Below are 15987 nucleotides of genomic sequence, written 5' to 3'. Positions count from 1 at the left end.
GTTACAGAACACCCAAGCAGTGTTTCAGTTTGTCATTGAGGGCATGCTGCAGAGATGTTACAGCTGTTTTTGAGCTCCTTCTGGGTCTGTGTGGACCAAGATGTAGGAGAAAGAGAGGGGTCTCATCCCAACACTAGGATAGGACATAGCCAGGGGTTCTTCTAGGTGAGATGATGTGCAGCTGAGCTCAGTCATGAGATGCAGCCTCAAACTGGCTTGGCCAAAGCTGCCTAGGCATCCGGGACAGGGCAGGCAGATGAGATCTTTTACAAGCTGCTGCTGCTTGGACAAATAACACTGTGGCAGAAACTGACCAGTGCAGGACATGTTCATTTCAAATCATAATATGAAGTCACTCCCCCACTGATTTAATCAAACTGAAGCTGAGTAGTGGCAGCAGATGCTGCAGTATTACAAACTGCCCAGAACCAAGCTGGCCCTGCACTTTGGCCACAACAACCCCCTGCAGCACTTCAGGCTGGGGACAGAGTGGCTGGACAGTGGCCAGGCAGAGAGGGACCTTGGGTACTGATTGATGGCAGCTGAACATGAGCCAGCTGTGCCCAGGGGGCCAAGAAGGCCAAGGGCATCCTCGCCTGTGTCAGAAATAGTGTGGCCAGCAGAAGCAGGGAGGTCATCCTTCCCTGTACTGGGCACTGGTGAGGCCACACCTTGAGTGCTGTGCTCAGTTTTGGGTCCCCCAATTTAGAAAAGACATTGAGACACTGGAGTGTGTCCAGAGAGGAGGACAAAATTTTACCAGAATAAGGCTGGTAAAAGGTCTGGAGCACAAGTCTGGTGAGGAATGGCTGAGGGAGCTGGGGGTGTTTAACCTGGAGCAAAGGTGGCCCAGGAGGGACCTTGTCACTCTCTACAGCTGCCTGAAAGGAAGCTGTAGTCAGGTGGGGTTGGTGGCTTCTCCCAAGTAACAAGGGACAGGACAAGAGGACACAGTGTACAGCTGTGCCAGGGAAGGTTCAAGCTGGACATTAGGGAGAATTTCTTCATAGAAAGGCTGGTTGGGGACTGGAATGGGCTGCCCAGGAAGGTGGCAGAACCACTGTCCCTGAAGGTGTTTAAGACCAGATGTGATTCTTAACCACAGAATCACTGATTCTGTGATTCTGTGGTTAACTGAACGTTCAACAGCACTACATGGGAAAAATCAAGCAAACTTAATTTTCTTGGCAATAGTTACCCTTGTTTTCCATTGCAGGAGGATCTAGGGCTCTGTGGAATATAACTAGAGATTGTCGTTACAAGCCAGTTTCCCAAGACCTCTTATGCTCAGCCCTGACTCTTAAATTAGCTCCAAAAACTCTAAAAATAGACATTACAGTGTGATTGTTACAAGATTATGTTATGGATTCCACAGATGTAAATTATTATTCAGTTTGGGAAGGTTTTGCATGTATAAATCTCTCATAAATACCTTCAAGCAAATATTAAAGGGGTGGAGCATGTTATGTTTTGGGTTTCTATTGGAGTACTTGTTCCAAGAACTAACTTCAGTTGGACTCTAGTGGCAGAAAATTAAAACTGACATAACTTCCACTTAGGGCTGAGAAGGTCAAACCAGTTTTGGAATCCAGACCCAAATCTAAGAACTGTCCCAAGTTCATCAGTCTAGAGGTGTTCCATTAATTTAATGAGCATCCTTGCCACGATGAATTTGGAGATGAGCAGACTTACAAATAGAAGCTGTAACAACAATTACACCAGGAAAAATCAGTTTTTGTCACTGCTGTGGCAGATGTTCAGACAGAAAGAAGTAGTAAGAAAGCCTGTGTAAATACCTGCCACAGCAGTGACAAAACTGATTTTTGCTGGTGTAAAGGTTGTTGCAGCTTCCAGAGCCACTGCTGTAAAGCTGAGAAAACTCTGACTGTTATTTATGTTTAGGCATCCTAGTGTTGCTGTGATGGTGCCCAGGGGCACTTGTCTCATTGTGTTTGCTATAATATAAACTATGGTAATATGGTTGTGTTGCTGTTTCTAGTTATTCACAGAAGTAACTGACTGCTATCTTAAAAAAAAAACAAAAAAACCCCCAGTGATTCTCCCTTCTGAATTTGTTATCAGTACAATTAAATTAAGTATATATGTTCTTAGATCAAATATGACTAAAAATTTGCTTTCTGAATGTGAAGATATTTTCTTTGTTCTAGAAATACATCCTAAACCTTATAGAGCAAGTGGTTAAAAGTGAGTGACTGTCTAAAGATACACAAACACAAAAATAATAAAAATTACTATTTGAAATTTTATTTATTAGTTCTTGTAGTGCCTTTTTAGAGTTTTGAAAATGGTGTCTTCTTACCTATCGATGCTTTTTCATATTTTTTTGTATCCAGATACTAGACTCAATTTCTACTTTTTTTAAAAAAAGAAAAAACTTCTCTGTGTTGTCAGAGTCATTGGAATTTATTCAAGTCTTGGTTCTTCAATGTTGTGAATGTTGCAACATGAATGGCTACGGGTAGTCACACAAATTGTAACCAATAGGAAAAAAAATCAATGTTTGTGTTGCTGCTGTATTTTGGAAGGAAATTTTGGCAGTGCAGAATAGGTGTATGTAATAAGCTCTCAGTTTTAAGTATAGTGAGAGGAATATAAAAGGAAATTGCTTGTATTTTTAAGAGTATGAATCCTAAGGGGTATGTTTGCTATGGTTAATATCCCATGGGTTTTGCCCTCCTGTGATACAGTGTGCTGTGCACAAAACTCCTTCACTTGGCTGATCTTCGGCCTTGTCTTGCTGTAGGTTGATCTTCAGTGTCTTTAGACAGAGTCAGCTGTATTTTCCTTATGCACACCAGGGGTAAATACTGCCCCAATGCACTCAGGCCAGATCCCCTCCCTGTTTCATGTCTACGCTGCACCGTGGACAGGGATGCTCTCAAACCCTGCCTGAACTCCAGTGTTGGGAACCAGCAGATACCTGCCTGCTTTGGTACACGTTTTGGCAGGCACACGGAAGCTGTACTTGCTAACTGCACTGTCGGCGGTGACAATCCTGCAATACCATCCCCCTGAACCTGGGTGTCTGTGTGGTCCCACGGGACACCATGCCTAGATCCTAGATGCTTTCTGGCTGCTCAGTCCCAAGGTGTGCCGGGCACAGATGCAGCGTGGGCATGCTTCCTGCTCTCTCAGGCAAGCAGGTGCAGCCAAAAGGGGGATCTCAGGAGGAGGACAACTGGGAAAGTGCAAAAGGGGTCGGTGGGAACAACTTGGAAGCTCCCCCTTGCTTTCCTTGGAATGGATGCCAATGTTGTTTAAAGACAAAAAACAAACAATGTAATAACCACAGAAACCTATTGGCACACTTTTGGGAAGTCCCATAAGAAAAGAAAATGTGACAGATGCTTACCATCTCGAGTAACTTTATTATCTTAGTGGAAGAATGCAGTAGATACATATGTTTCTATCCTGCCTGTGTCTGAGGTGCTGGTGTTAGTACTGGTATTATTTTTGTTCTGTGTAATGCCTGACATTTTCTAATGTGCAAGTATCATCAGTTACTAAAAACTAAAAGTTAAGTATAGAGCTAAAACCATCTGGTAGTTCAGACAGAAAAGTTAGATAATTAGCTGTTCTTGTCAAGGGACTGTGATTAAAATAGGCCATCTTCATAATAGTGACTCGTTTGCAAGGGACTTCCTGGAAGCCACCTGGGATAATGATAATGAAAAGAACAAAATTAAAAACGAGGGGGAGGTGGTGCCATTATAGCTCATGATGACTTTTGTAAGTGAATTAAGTCAGCTTTTAACTTGAAGGCTGCTTGTGATTTTGGTACTTAGGAAAGAAACTGCGATTGAGTTTTCTGACTGTTTGGCTATGTGCTGCCACTAGGTCAGCCAGGTTACTGCTGGAGATCCTTAATATTTCTGTGTCAAGCTCTGGTTTCGTTGCTCACATCCTTATTAACTTGGGAGTGCTGCTGGCACAGCTCATCTTCAAAGGCCTCTCTAATCTGTGTAACCCGATGGTTCCTGCTCAGGGATTTTCTTCCATTGGGGGAATCAGTGCTATTAAGAGACACCAGAAGAGGGAAAAAAATCACAACAGCATTACTGCATCATTCTTTTTTCTCAGACGCTGATTGCTACGTGTGTAGCAATGCCGGTGCAATGTGAATTTATATTGATAGATATCTCTTAAGGAATAAGCTGTTTAGCAAGTAGTGCTTAGAAGGGAACCTCTTTGTGTAGTGGGAGGAAGGGTCTGTGGGGCTTTGGCAGCTCCAGCCCACCCTCCAGCACTGGTGTGGAGGGGCTCAGTGTTCCCTTGGGCCTCGACTGCTGCAATCTTGTGCTCCTCATCCAAGAAGAGAGCAGCAGGGAAACCTCCAAAGGCTACACAGCACTTGCTCTTTCCTGTATGTGGATTCCTTAGTGGATGCCCTGTGTCAATATGATCATTTTAATCAGAGAGGTCTGACCTGAATCATCTGAGTAGTGTCTCTTTGAGAACACACTATTGAGGGCAGCTATGCTAAATGCACTAGCAGGATAAAATAAATGTGTAATGAGAATGCTCCATCATTGGTGTGATTTAATTAAATGTATTTTCACTTCAGACTGATAAAAACCTTATTTCTAAATCAAATTAATTGAAATTTATTTGTTTTTTTTTTTTCTTTTAATTGGCAGCTGCTACTTATTAAAAAAATCTAGTAAAGACCTGCTCATGCTGTTTCAGAGGCTTTTAAGAATTTCAGTGTGACTATAATAATTTCTCAGAGAGAATGTGCTGGAAATCTATTGTAAATGTAACCAAGTTCAATACTTAAAATATAGGCAAGGATTAAAAGTACTCTGGGTTCTCTGTGCTTAGATTCTCCTCAAAAAAAAAAGCTTCTAAATGATTTTCATTAAATGAAGCTTTTATGTCTCTTTATTCCTTGATTAGGAAAGCAATGATTTGAAAAATTCAAGATATTGAGCTCTCAAAAATGTCAGGGATGCTCAGCTTCAGAAAGCATAAATAAATATTTCAGTGCAATATGCTCAAAATAAATTTCTGTGAATGCTTGCGGATATACAAATAGTCCTGATCAGTTTAATGGGTCAAACTTTCATATAATTAGAAAGGTGCTGACTGTGCTCATGCACGATCAAGTTAATAATGTTTCACTGAATTCTGTATAAAACAGGAGTGTGATGCATCTGTTGAATGCTTATCTAAGGCTTCTTGTAAGAAGTGTTGAATCTGAACACTGCTGTACAAATTTTCTTTTCCTTTTTTGTTAATATTGAGAAAATTAAATTACTGAAAACTGCTTTTGGAGTACTTGAATACCATCAGAAGCAGAAAATCCAGATTTTAGATTGCAAGTGCAGATTGTCACTCATGTTTTAAGTTCTGCCTGCTCATGACCTGCTTCAATATCTACACGTGATGACCTGATGGCCAAGGTTCTACCTTGTAGCAATTTTTTTTGGTGACAATCTTTTCCATTATGCCCAGTCAAACAGTCTGACTTTCCATCATTCTTCCCACCTCTATTGTTATTTACTCACATGGGACAAAATGGACTGAGAAGTGGATGACCAAGGTGAAGCAAAAGAACAGGCTTGGTAATGTTATAACTGGTTTCAGATAAGTCTTGCTAATGAATAGTTACTGTCAAAGGTATGAGATAATAGAAAGCCTGGGCAGCTGGAGTTAAGCACTGTGAAGTCTGAATGACCTCTTGGTGGCAGTTCATTGGAGTAAAATTTAATCTGGTATCAAATTCAGATTTTTTTTTAAACCTAAGGATTGTTATGTGGTATGACAAACCATCAGAATATTCCTTCCCTCCAAATTGTATCTCTCTAATGTGCCAGAAGTTTTTCTCATCTGCTCTTTCATGAGGTGTCTGATTGTAGATTTTTGGTTTGTGCTGTTCTTTGTACAAGTTGGTGAAATTCAGATTTTCCTGTAGATAAGCCTTTGGCTTTTCAGTTGCTTCTGCCTTGCAAAGAAATTAATTCCTTCAAGCCAGTGAGTCTGCAGCTCCAGCTGTGACTGCAGATGAATGTTCTTGCAGGGTCATGTACTGTAGTTCTGAACCTAAATAAAAGGATTAACAAGAGTTCACTTGGAGGAAAAACACTTAATTTCACTATAATAACTATGAGGATCCATAGGGAAAACCAATAAAGCTTTACTATTAAAATTGTTAACAAATGATTATTCCAGCCTGACCTTCTCTTGCCGCTGTTATTGTACTTTTGAACAGTAACAAATGATGGGATTGACCTAGTTCATAGGAGTGCTTTTGTTCCTGGCCTACAAATGATCTTTTTCTTGTAAAATAATTCTTAGTCTAGTTCTTATGAGAAGCATTGATAGCATTTATGAAAGCAACAAGGTTTTCTGGTGCATTTCACACAATCTTCTGCCCCAAAACTCTACTTGGTGTGAAGGAAGAAGGGGCAGCATGCAGACACTGATGCTGGAACTGAGCCTGACACCCAGCAATACCCACAGGATACATCTGATTGCTCCAGAAGTGCATGACTGATTTCCACAGCTAAAACAAACAGCTTTTAATGGTTCCTGGCAGAAAAGGAGGAATTCTAGGGTGAACAGCTCTCTTCAGTTGCATATATAGACCTCATTGTCTCATCTCCCAGCAGCACCTCTGCTCAGCAATGGGGGAGAGCAGAGGGGCTGCTGGCAGGGGCTTCCTCACTCACTAATATCTCAATTGGCTCTTGATGGCTGTGGTACAACTGCTTTCCACTCAAGCAAGTAGTGGAGAGGGCCAAACCATTGCTCAGGACAATAGCCTGATCCTTCAGGGCTCTCCTCTCTCTGGTGGGCATGCAAGGAGAGGGTGGAAGGATTTTGATTCTAGTGATCTTGACTCTCCCCCCAGCATTTTAGGACTGCCAGCCTCAGGCAGCACTATTGTATGAGTATACAAAGCAATACTTGTATCAATTTCCTTGGGAAGGAAGTCAGGTAATTAAAATTGACTAATGTGACTGCCTTGATTGGCTTAAGAAATCAAAATCAGATGAAAGTTGTCTAATTTAAAGGTTAAATCTTGGTATTAGCCTTGTCTTCGGCTTTATTTGGGCTTTGGAGGTGGTGAACAAGTCCTGGTTGGTAGGTTGGTGACCATCATGAGCCTCTGTCTAAAAAAGGCCACAGTGCCCATCTGGGTTCCCTGCAGGGAGCTCCTGGTGTTGAAGCCAAGGCATGAAGACTGGTCTCCCCAAAAATGGTCTGTGGTTCTGCTTGGGCCCACACTTGACACCAAAAGCTGGAAAGCATTTTGGGTTCTGTTGTGTGCTTTTGTGTTCCTTATTTTTGCTTCAAAGATTTTGTCCCTATGAGGCATGTTTATGTGCCTAGGATATATTTTCAAAGAAATATAACTTGTAAAAGTATTCATCAATCTGTCTTTCATCAGTAGGTAACCTAATACTTTTACTTTTTTCAGATAAAAGAAAAATGTATGGATAACATTGTGCTTTGTTTCAACAATGTTTCTCATTTATTACCAGATGAGAATCACACTCAGCTTTGACTGGTGACCTAATCATTTTATTTCTCTCCAGTTTTGTTGCTTGCACACTCAGGAATGTAGTTTTGTTTTTTTCCCCTCCTTATCATTATTTTGTGGAGCACCTTCTGAAACTGTAGAGACTACCAACAGTCCATAGGGATGGCCTAGGAGCCACAGTCTGAATAGAATTCCACACGAACTTTTGTTCTTTGCTATAACCGTGCTCCAGCAGTCTTTGTGCTGAATGTTTTTGATGGTCTCTTGTTCAATACTTAATGTGGCTTTAATTAGTCACAAGTGGCAATTATCCTCTAAAGTTAGGAATCGCAGTTAAATAAATTAGGTAAGCTCTTCTATCAACTAATTTTATCATGTTGTTTTTTGGTTTTTTTAATGCCTTAAGTTCAGGTATGCAGCTTGTGCTTTAGAGAGGTTTCTGTTTTTCCTACATTCTTCAGTGATGTTGGATCTCCTTGCAGAGAAATTGCAGATATTCTATTGGAAGAGACTCCAGTTTTAACAGCATGTATTTTGGAAAAAGTTGGCTGATATTTTGGCTGGATTTTAAGAACCTTAGTGTTATAAGATGAAAATTATAGATCAAAGCCACTGCAGGTAATTGTACAACTGTCAGGTGTCTCTATATATGTTAGGTCTTCATTGGCTCATTGTTGAATTCACACCAGTGGGATTTAAATGTGAATAGGGAACTGTAATTTAGGGTCTCCTTCTGCTGTGTAATAGCTTGAATGTACACCAAGTTTATGAGATGCATTCTGGATAAGGCTAACTTACATTTATCTGATTGATTTATTGATTTAATTTGTAAAGAGAAGAAATATCAGAGGAGTCACTAATGAAATAAGAATATTACCTGATCCTGCTGTATTTTATTTCTTAACACAGAGACACACTGAAGCCTCTGCTGCATAATATGGGGTGAGGTTCTCTAGGCCTTTAGGCAGTTATGTAAAATTGAGGTTATGTGAAAAGACATAGAATAGAAAAGTTAGAATTAGATAAAACATTTCAAGTTTTGTATATGATGAGATGGGTTTCTGCTTGTGGATTTTGTAAGCTTCATTTCTTTGTAAATGAAGTACAGGCAAACACAGTTGTAGCCCTATCCTGAGTGATGCTTTGCTAAGCCTGACTTACTGGCGGAGGTAGCTGGACTGTCCATGAGGAGCAACTGCACTGAAGCAGCAGAAATCAGAATGTTTTTCCATGTGTTGCAGATTGCTGGAAATTGAGTGGGACCTGTGTGGAGATTGCATTGTGCCCCTTAGATCTGATGGAGATAGTTTTATAATGTGCAGCAGGGAGGAGATGTGTGCTACAGAGGAAGCTCACAATATAGCATGCTGTGCTTTGTAAGATCTGTGTGCTGCTATAAGAAGGACTTTTCCTGTGCCCTGGAAAGCATGTTTTGTCCATGCAGTTTATGGTGCTATGCTTGCAGACATGGGAGTTAACTGCAGTATGTGAAATCTGAAAGGTTAATTTCCTGACTACATTGTTACTCGGTTAGTCAAGCAGACATGTAATACCAGCAGCACCCATTTCTTCCAATTCAATATTTGATTTATAAAAAGAAGATTTTGCAGAGATACCATTTAACTGATGTAAGTGGCAGAGCTTTTTAATGTACTCATCTTACGGTTCTAAAGTCAAAAAGCAGGACTAAACATAGCTGTGTCCAGAATTTTAAAGTATTTCTTGTACCTGGACATTAAACACAGAACTTTCCAACTGAAAATAAAGAGTATTAAGGAAAGATGTATTTCACATTTAGCATAAGTAATTCTTTCTATAAAATGCAACCATAATTTGGGAATGTTATTTCTTTTCCTGTGAGAACTGAAAAACTTCTCTAGAACTACTGTGAATTAGTATCAACAAGTGAATAGGTAGATGCAGCATAGGTGCCAAATGATCAAACCAACTGTGGATTACTGTTTCTCTTTTGATTCTTCTATTTTTATATGTCATGTAGATGTGTTTCATCTATAATTAGTCTTGTAAGTAATTGTGTTACTTGTGGCTCTGATTCTGCCTCAGCAAAATGTATCACAGTTTTGAATGCATGGAGAAATTCGAAAGCATGGGAAATAAAAAAAAATCCTTGCAAATTCAGTGTCACACTGAATTCTGAAATATTATTTTTCTGTTTGCAATGGATTTGGTGGCTTTTATATTGTGTAACATGCTATTTCTTTTTAAACACTTAGGAGCTTACCAGATCTTTTTATGTGGTTGCTGAAGCATTGTTGTGGGACAGCAGTAATGATGGATGGATGAACAGAATATACTTCAGGTAAGAAATCAGATATATGCCATTTGGTATGGCTGCTCATTAACTTTCCTCACATTGTTTTGGTTCAGCTTCAATAGCAGCAATATTTAATGTTACACCACTAAAATTCACTGAATATAAAATATAAATCTCTTGTCTACATGAATGTTTACATATATCTCTCTGTAAATCAGTGTCAGCAGGTTTCTTGTTTTCCTTCTAGATCTGGTAACCCTGGTAACAGATGCTGCTGCTGTTACAGTCTTTACCCTTGCTAGTGTATAAATTTCCTTAAGAATTTTATTTCACATCGATGGTTACAACTGTAGGTTTGAATATAAAAATGATTTCAGCATTTCTTGTGTGGTTTGGGTAACTTGTTCTTTAAGGCTGTGCCAATTCAGGATATAGTTGTCAAGTTTTTGATATCCTTGGAAGTTAATGCAAGCCTGTTAAAGCCTGCACAAAGGCAAGCGAAAGTTGGTATTGATTTAATGCTTGCTGTGCCACAGGCTTCGTGAGAAAACACGGACAAAATCTTTAGTTTCCATATCAGTGGGAAATAAGTGCCTAGGTACCAACATGCTTGTATTTCTGGTAGAGAAAATAGTGTGTCCAGGGTGTTTTTTTTTTGTACAACTCTGATATTCCCAGGGCTAAATTGACCTTTCTGTGTGCCTGAGGATCACTTTGCGGTGCTGGCAGGGTGGAGCTGCCCGTGCTCCAAAGGGAAGCTGGGTACTGCTGAGTGCACATTTCATCTACAGAAAAAGGCTTGGCCTGATGTGTGAGGGCTGTTTCGAGTCACACGTGGGATTTGGCATCTTTGGCTTCCCAACTGCCCTTGTCTCCTCCTCCTCTGGGAGAGCATTGTGAGGACAGACGTGGTGGAGACTGCACTGTGTTCAGGCTGGAGCCAGATGTGTTAAAGACTTGTCTTAAGGCAAGGACACAAAATATACAAAGGAAAGACCCTGGAGTTTATTTTCCAACTTGCAGGGTGCAAGAGCATAAATATATATCTGTGGATCAAGGACCAGGTTAGGCATAGAGATTTAGGGAAGGCATAGTGGCCTCCTGTCCCATGGAGTGAGTGATGGCTGGTGCCAAGACAGGAGAGTGGAGCACGTGATTGCTTTCCAGATCCACCTCTCAGGCTCCACAGATGGACATCTGTGTCTGTTGGAACCTAGGACATCCCTCTGTCTGTCTTGAGCAGCCAAGACCCCTGCTAGGGGGCTCAGAGACTTTGGCACAGAGCTTAAGATGCCTGTGGTTTTGATTATGACTTGTGGAGCAAGTTACCAACTTTAGATGAAGATCTACAGGCCACAACAGTTAAGTAGGATGATAGTGAATTTATCATGAGGTGAAAAAGTAGATTTTGGGGTTTTCTAGAATAGGGGTTCAGGGGGCAAGGTGAAGGAATCTGGGTGCGTCCAGCCTTTCTCCTTCTTGTTCTTGGCCTCCATCTTGTGCTGTGATGTTGGCACTTTTGGATTGGTTTAGAGTAGAAGCTCACTGTCTAACATAGGTGATAAGTATTGGAAAGCAATTGCAAACAATGTATACATAATTTTTAGTATAAAGACATAACACCACCCTGGGAGCAGGCAGAGTGCCTGGACTGTCTTGCTGAACGGATCTCAGCTAGACAGGAGAAAATATTTTATAGATAAGGAACAATAAACAACCTTGAGACCAAGAAATTAAGAGCTCTGACTCCTTCTTCGAGTGCTGGGCAGGGAAAAGAGACTTTCTAATGCATCTTGGGATCACTCTGGCCAGCGAGAGGCCCCAAGATGTGCCAGTGCTGGCTTCTTTGTTGGGTAGTCTTGGCTGTGCTTTCCCTTTCTGTGGATTTGTGGATTTTTAGGCTCTGCCACTTTGTACTATTCTGGATGCCCCAGCTGAATTCCGAGAGGGAGGAAACAAATAGTTCCTGAAGTTAGTTTTGAACCTCCTACTTGCTAATTTCATTTAACCTGGGGACTGGGTTGACATGTCAGGAGACTCAGGAGTTGAGATGAGCATTTTCTGCTCCAGTGGTGTGGTAGGAAAAGATGAATGGGTGCAAAGCTTTAAAGAGAGTTTAAAAAGCAGCTAGACTAAGATTTCCTTGAAGTGAAATAAAACTGTGGGCTTTCTGTGGCCCTCCCACTGCTAGTGCCTTCCTGATGAATAGGTTTGAGGCAGCTGCTTGGACCTGTCTTGCTTTCATCTTTTAGTTTATTTCCCATGATTTTAATAGGAATTTGAGGCTTATGTTCTGTACCTCCTAGTGTTAGAGAAACCTACAGAGAAGATGCTCTGTCATCTGTTAGGCAGTCATCCTGCCATTTTTTTTCCTGACAGGATTCAAAATTGTTTGGAAGAAACTACCATAAATTTAAAATATCCTGAGGATACATACTCAATGGGTTGAGCCTCCCAGCAAGACATTAAAATATAGCACCATTAATCAGAACTGAACTATAGTTTTTCTTGCTGTTTTTCGTTTCTACATTTAAAACATTGCTTTTGGGTTCACAGAAACTTTAGATGGACTAAAAGAAAAAAAAAAAAGGAATGGCCCAATGATGCCTTTGCAGCAATATCACTGCACTGAGTACCTGACTGTTCATGTTGCACTGGATGTGTTGAGGCTATAGAAGAAAGTGTGAATATTGCATAAATCTACCTGACTGGCTTAGATAGAGTCTCAGGAAAACACTATGCAATATGTATGATGTTAACGATTTTGGTAGGATTGCTGAACTGGAAAAGGCTGAAAGTGAGCCTCTCTGAAAACCTAAAATTTGAGACTGTGAATGTGCTAAATACAGAATTCAGAATAGGACTGTTTTCCATGTAAAGGCATTTCAAATTCTGTAAAAGCAAGCAGAAAGTAAAACAGCTCTTAGCAAAAATCTTAGAGCCAGTTGAAGGAGAATAATCTAATTATTCTGATTCTCCTTCTTGGCAGAGAATATCTGGGAGACAGAATTTATGCAGCTGGATAGAAGCTTGGTTTATTTATGCTCTTGATTTTTGTTTTTGTTAAAAACAGTGGAGATCTTGGACTTAATAAGTGATTACAGAACCAGATGAATGTTGTACACTTTTTTCTATCCCAAGTGCCCTTATTTTCCCTTCTGTGTCCATATTTGGGACTAAATCCTTATGAGATACAGGGAAAATTGGATGAAGCATATCATTCAAGGCTATTTCACTTAAGGATGTCTCCACTGTGTGCATTCTGATGACTCATGGAAAAACATGTAAAAGACTGCACAGCCAGCTTGTTCACTTAGAGGAAACTCAAGCCCCCAGAATATGGGCAAAGGATTTCCCCTGAGTCCCTTTTGTGAGGCTGATGGGCAGTGAACTTGCTTTGTGGTACAAAATGACCAAAAGGAAGAACTTCAAATGAAAGAGCTTTGTAATACTAGAACTGTGGGTGAACGGTTTGCTCGCTGATTTAAGCCTTCAAAAGGGAGATGTGACAGGGAGAAGGGAAAATCTGCTTTGTTTTCCTGTACAACATGAAAAACAGGGAGGAGTGGCCGAGAAAAATGTGTTGTGAGATTTTGGAAATGGAGAAAGTGAATTGGACAATTTGACTAGACTAAGGAGAGTAAGGCTTATCCACAGATCCTCTGGATGCATGTGAATATGTGGAGGTGGATTGTTTCTTGCCAGAGATTTGTATAAAATTGTAAAAACAGAGCAGGTTGTGGGGATTTTTTTGCCTTTTTTTTAATATTCTTTTTTTCTGTAGCAGGATATAAATAGATTGTAAACTTTGGCAGGACTCTTAACATCTGAACATTTCTGGAAACTGACAATGTTTTTGTAAAACTGATTCTGGAACTACAATAAATGAGATATTTTTTTCTATAGACTCCCTCCTATTAATTAAATGAAATAGTAAGTTTTATATTTGTCCAGAAGGAGGTCCAAACAAACAAAAAATTGAGATTGGAGGAGCCAAACAAGGATAAATGATGAGCCAAATTCCCAAACTGGCATTGACCTACCAAGAGTTTGGAAAAAGTATTCTTGCAAGCTTCCTTTATTATTTTAACCTCTTGAACAGAATAATCCCGTCCAAACAGCTATAAACACTTTCCAATAGAGAAGTTTATGACCTAGTTTTTGACTGAAACACAGTATCACAGTGTTTGGAAAGAAGTGAAGATGCTGGTGGCAGTTCCTCTAGCACACTGCACTAGTAACATTGTTTGCCTTTTTTTTTTTTTTTTTTTTTTTTTGGTTGATTGGGGTTTTTTTTGGGTTTTGTTGGTTTTTTTGCTTTTTGTTTGTTTTTGTTTTTTTTTTGTTTGTTTTTTTTTTTTTTTTGCAGTAGGTGTAGACAGTTAAATGCCTGAGGTGGCATGCAGAATTTTCATTGATGTCTGAAATTTTTAGCAGAGCACTGTTTGGTTTGTAAAAATGATCATTCTAGGATTATCTCAACAGGAATTCAGCAATTATAGGATGCCTTTCTAGATCCCGTGTTTGGAACAGTGAAGGGAAAAATAAAGATGCATTTGTTCTGCACACAATTATAGATCTGTTTTGGAGAGACAGGGATAATTTTGATTAGGCTTCATTCCATTCATGGCCCTCCTGTCAGGAGCAGGGCAAGGACATGATGGGAATGGGCTCAGAGGAGGTGGGAACAAAAACACTGAATTTGGGATTTGCACATCCAGTTCTCTTCAACTGGGAAGAGACTTGCAGGAGGCAAGAGCAGGCCACAGTTCAATTATCTGCTCTGGTGAGAGACTGGAGGAGGCACCACTTCTGCGCTGGGGGAAGCAATGCAGAAGTAAACTAGATCTGCTGTTACAAGTTTTGGGTTGTTTCCTTTTTGTTGCTTTTCCTGTGACTCACTGATGCAACTGAAAGTGAGGGAGCTGTGCTGACCTCCATCAGCTGAAGCTGTGGCCCATACCAACCATCCCTGTTTTCTGCTTTTTTAGGGAGGTTGGGAGTGATCTTGAAAGCACAGATCATTCATGTCAAGAAGAGTTTCTGAATGCTGTTGAAATACATTAAATAATACTTGGTTAGCATGGAAAAGAGCTGTAGTTAAAATTCTTGCAGTGTTTCATTTATAATTCCTTTATTGTTTCAGTTGCTTATAACTTCCAGAACTGCTTATGTCTCAAACTGAAATTTTCCAGACTTGATCTTGGCCTGACAGTGACCTTTCTTCTCTTTTCTTCTTTGTTTCTCTTTTCTCTGTGGTATTGAATGAATATGGCTTGGGCATTTCATCTGTAACGAGAAGAAAGTAGCAGCAAAATACATTGTGGCTATTACATTAAGACTCTGAACAGCCCAGGCAGTGCAACTGTTAAAAAAATGACGAAAATCATCAAAAGTGCTTTTTGAATTTTATGAGACTGTGTGAAAGTGGGCACTTAGATATCAACTTTGGGTCCTGAACTTTCTCTTCATCATGCACAGTCATTACACTCTGTCACAATTATAACATACAGTTATTTTGCCTAATCAGTGTTCATCTGAATGAAGAAGTGAACCTTGGTGAAAGAATAGATCTGTTTTTCACTGTTTGCCATGACCCTGGTGAGACAGGGCTTTGGGAATTCAGGCAAGTGCTGTGGAATGGGAGCCCTTTGGGGCATTCCTCCTATCCCACAGTTAAGGCTGAAAAGTGCTCAAATCTTCAGAAACTCTTCTGGCAAAAAATTGTTTGTTTACCACAAATCTTAAACAAACTTTTTGATCAGCTCTACTCAAGATGTCTCCTGTAGTAGTTTAAATCAGAACCCAAATGTCTTAGGGGATGGAAGTTAAACCTGGGATGAAAATGGTGGAAATAAATTGTCCAGAGTTTTCCTTCTAATTAATGTGAATATCATATCAATTTATTAACTTGTGTAAAGGCTACTGGTTATGGCAGTGATGTTGCTAAACAGCAAATAATGGGATTTGACTTCTTGACTCATAATATGTGTTTCAAAAAAAAAAACCTCATGTGCTTTCCTGTTGGCTTGGTCACGGGCTCACTTTGCCTTAAAGACTGTGGTTTTTGCCAAGGACAATCATTGTGAGTATGTCTAAAAAGAAACATAAGAAACTTTTCGTTTTTAGAATTGCCTGCTCACGGTCTTCTGTGTTCCATGGGAAACACCAGTTCCTGTGCATTCATGAATCATCTCTGTTTCTG

General features: G+C 40.1%; 1 long non-coding RNA gene across 1 annotated transcript in view; it reads left to right on the top strand.

Annotated features, from left to right (window-relative positions):
- LOC131565817 (uncharacterized) overlaps positions 1-15987 on the top strand; it is a 254056-nt gene that overhangs the window by 70861 nt on the left and 167208 nt on the right. Inside the window, exon 3 of the long non-coding RNA XR_009275481.1 lies at positions 9742-9827. This is a non-coding gene — a long non-coding RNA (uncharacterized LOC131565817). The remainder of the gene's footprint in view (positions 1-9741; positions 9828-15987) is intronic.

Source organism: Ammospiza caudacuta, chromosome 1 (assembly GCF_027887145.1).
Source record: "Ammospiza caudacuta isolate bAmmCau1 chromosome 1, bAmmCau1.pri, whole genome shotgun sequence".
NCBI lineage: Eukaryota > Metazoa > Chordata > Aves > Passeriformes > Passerellidae > Ammospiza > Ammospiza caudacuta.
Note: the sequence above shows the minus strand (reverse complement) of the source record. Positions and strands in the feature narration are given on the sequence as shown.